Raw genomic sequence first — 3,715 nt, 5'->3', positions numbered from 1 at the left:
TTTTGTGAATTCTTGGTTGGCGAGGGACCCCAGACCTCCAAACCATTAAAGGCAATGGGTTCTATAACTGATTCAAGTATTTTTAGCCAGGTCCTAATTGGTATGTCAAATTGAGTTCCTTTTGATGGCATTGAAGGCCCTTGCCTTGTCTCTCAGATCGTTCATAGCTTAGTGGTAGTTACCTGTGGCGCTGATGTTTAGGCCAAGTATGTATAGTTTTTTTGTGTGCCTAGGGCAACGAGTGTCTAGATGGAATTTGTATTTGTGGCCTGGCAACTGGACTTTTTTGGAACACCATTATTTTGGTCTTACTGAGATTTACTGTCAGGCCCAGGTCTGGCAGACTCTGTGCAAAGTCTAGGTGCTGCTGTAGGCCCTCCTTGGTGGTGACAGAAGCACCAGGTCATCAGCAAACAGTTGACGTTTGACTTTGGATTCTAGTAAGTGCTGCAGACTGTTCTAGTGCCCTCGCCACATCTTTGATGGATATGTTGAAGAGGGCGGGCTTAACTGCATCCCTGTCTCTCTCTCTGTAGCCATGGAGCTGTTGAACCCGGTGCCCAGAGGTCAGGTGGAGAGGGACAGACCAGCCGGGACCAACAGAAGGTAAGAGGCTGAGTCCAAAATGGCACCCTATTCCCTTTATAGTGCACTTACTGTTGACTACTCCGGCTGTGGATTCCGGTTGGAACCCCAGAGATCACCTATTCTGATCCAGGAAATTGAGACGCAGGCTTTTGTTCCAGCCCAGCACTAATGCACCTGATTTAACCTTCAACCCCCCCCCCCTCAGGAAGGAGGAGGCAGCGCTACGCGTGATGCTGGAGCGGCGAGAGGCGGAGTTAAGGGAGGCCATGAAGCTCCGACACAACTCACCACGCTACTGCACGCGCAGAGCAGACATGAACGGTTAGACGGCTCTATAGCTCAGAGCAGACAGAACGGTTAGACGGTCCTATAGCTAGAGCAGACGGAACGGGTTAGACGGCTCTATAGCTCAGAGCAGACATGGAACGGGTTAGACGGCTCCTATAGCTCAGAGCAGACAGGGAACGGGTTAGACGGCTCCTATAGCTCAGAGCAGACAGGGAACGGGTTAGACGGCTCCTATAGCTCAGAGCAGACAGGGAACGGGTTAGACGGCTCCTATAGCTCAGAGCAGACAGGGAACGGGTTAGACGGCTCCTATAGCTCAGAGCAGACAGGGAACTGGTTAGACGGCTCCTATAGCTCAGAGCAGACAGGGAACGGGTTAGACGGCTCCTATAGCTCAGAGCAGACAGGGAACGGGTTAGACGGCTCCTATAGTTCAGAGCAGACAGGAACGGGTTAGACGGCTCCTATAGCTCAGAGCAGACAGGGAACGGTTAGACGGCTCCTATAGCTCAGAGCAGACAGGGAACGGGTTAGACGGCTCCTATAGCTCAGAGCAGACAGGGAACGGGTTAGACGCTCCTATAGTCAGAGCAGACAGGGAACGGGTTAGACGGCTCCATAGCTCAGAGCAGACAGGAACGGGTTAGACGGCTCCTATAGCTCAGAGCAGACAGGGAACGGGTTAGACGGCTTCCTATAGCTCAGAGCAGACAGGGAACGTTAGACGGCTCCTATAGCTCAGAGCAGACAGGGAACGGGTTAGACGGCTCCTATAGCTCAGAGCAGACAGGGAACGGGTTAGACGGCTCCTATAGCTCAGAGCAGACAGGGAACGGGTTAGACGGCTCCTATAGGTCAGAGCAGACAGGAACGGGTTAGACGGCTCCTATAGCTCAGAGCAGACAGGGAACGGGTTAGACGGCTCCTATAGCTCAGAGCAGACAGGGAACGGGTTAGACGGCTCCTATAGCTCAGAGCAGACAGGGAACGGGTTAGACGGATCCTTCTTTTCCCCCACCCAAATGCAGAGGCCTTTGAAGCCCACTCCCTCTGTGCAGAGGTCATTACAATAGGTAGGTAGAAGGAGAGTGATAGAATGGTGTGTGTGTGTAAGACTAAGAGAAATTGAGAGAAAGATGGAGTGGTATAGAATATGAGAGGGCACATTAAGTGTGAGAGAGATGGTTAGACAGAGATCCTTACAGGCGCCTCTCTCTCTGTGTCTCTCTGCAAGTTGGGTTAGTCTCTCCTTCAGTCTGGCGCCGTGCTGCTCTCTACGCCTCAACTCTGACCCCTGCTGATTACACCGAGACTGCAGGCTGGAACCCTTCAGAGTGTGTGTGTGTGTGTGAAAGAGAGAAGAGGGAAAAGGTTATTCATCAACATGGTTGATATTTTCCATCAAACTCATGATACCTGAGACACACCTTCTCTCTCTCGCGTCTCAGTGCATCCTGTAGTCTGGCAACGTGCTGATTTCTCTCAACCAGTTGCTCCTGTGAACAAAATACTTTCTTTTTAATCAACCCATATTTTACCAGGTAAGTTAATGGAGAACATATTCTCATTAACAGCAACGACCTGGGGAATGGAGGGGGGGGGGGAGCCATTTCTAAACTGGGGATGATTAGGTGGCCATGATGGTATGAGGGCCAGATTGGGAATTTAGCCAGGACACCAGGGTTAACACCTCTACTCTTACGATGAGTCCCATGGGATCTTCTTGCCTTGTCTCTCAGATCGTTCACAGCTTTGTGGAAGTTACCTGTGGCACTGATGTTTAGGCCGAGGTACATACCTGCCATCCGAAAGACAACACAGGGCAATGTCCCCTATCACTGCCCTGGGGCATTGGGATATTTTTTTTAGACCAGAGGAAAGAGTGGGTCCTATTGGTTCTCCAACACCACTTCCAGCAGCATCTGGTCTCCCATCCAGGGGCTGACCACGACCAACCCTGCTTAGCTTCAGAAGCCAGCCAGCAGTGGTATGCAGGGTGGTATGCAGGGTGGTATACTGCTGGCATAAGTTGTTAACACAGAAAAACACACTATTCTATCACTCGCATTCTCACCTGACTGACTCAAACTCACAATGTTAATTTGTTAAGTACACACCACACGCACAAGCTTACCCCAAGGGAGGGCCCAGTCTCTGTGTGCTCGTCCCTGCCGGACCACCAGGAGGCGTGGAGAGACAGGTTACTGAGAGGAGGGCTAGGCTCCCCATGGAGGAGGTATGTGTCCTGGAGGTCTGGAGACAGAGGGGATTGGATGGTGGTATGAGTGGAGAGAGGGAGGGGCAGAGGTGGTAAGATTATTTTTTACGATTTTTATTTAACTAGGCAAGTCAGTTAAGAACAAACAATTATTTACAATGACGGCWTACACCTGCCAAACCCAGACGACGCTGGGCCAATTGAGCACCTCCCTATGGGCCTCCCAATCATTTTCGGTGAGATGAGGGAAAGAGGTATATACAGTGGACTTGGACTGAAATAGGTTCCGGTACTCATTTTGGGTGACAGTACTGTTTATATTTAGGTGCAGGAGCTCCACAATACTTCTGAGCTAATATAAGAGGAACAGGTGGTGTGTGTTAATATAAAGTTTTACCTGAGCTCTCCTGYCGTCTTCTCTGAGGTTGGGACCCTGCTGCCCGTCCCTGCCCACATCTAGAAGCCATCTGTGTTAACGTTTACTATCACGAATGGTAACTAGCTTAACAGGTATTCAGGTGTGTGTGTACTGTAGGTGTTGTTGGCCGTTCTACCTGAGCAGAGGTTTGCTACTTCACTGGCAGCCATCTTTAATTACCAGCTGGCAAGTGCAACCAGGTG

General features: G+C 50.6%; 1 long non-coding RNA gene across 1 annotated transcript; it reads right to left on the bottom strand.

Annotated features, from left to right (window-relative positions):
- Positions 1–1,926: 1,926 nt before the first annotated feature.
- LOC112076155 (uncharacterized) lies at positions 1,927–3,715 on the bottom strand. The gene is made up of 4 exons (XR_002895118.2): positions 3,492–3,715; positions 3,011–3,129; positions 2,304–2,372; positions 1,927–2,203 (listed from the first exon to the last, which is right to left on the bottom strand). It is a non-coding gene; the product is annotated as an uncharacterized lncRNA (long non-coding RNA).

Source organism: Salvelinus sp. IW2-2015, unplaced genomic scaffold, assembly GCF_002910315.2.
Source record: "Salvelinus sp. IW2-2015 unplaced genomic scaffold, ASM291031v2 Un_scaffold3600, whole genome shotgun sequence".
In the NCBI taxonomy this organism is placed as follows: Eukaryota; Metazoa; Chordata; class Actinopteri; order Salmoniformes; family Salmonidae; genus Salvelinus; species Salvelinus sp. IW2-2015.
This window is presented reverse-complemented; position numbering and strand designations above follow the sequence as displayed.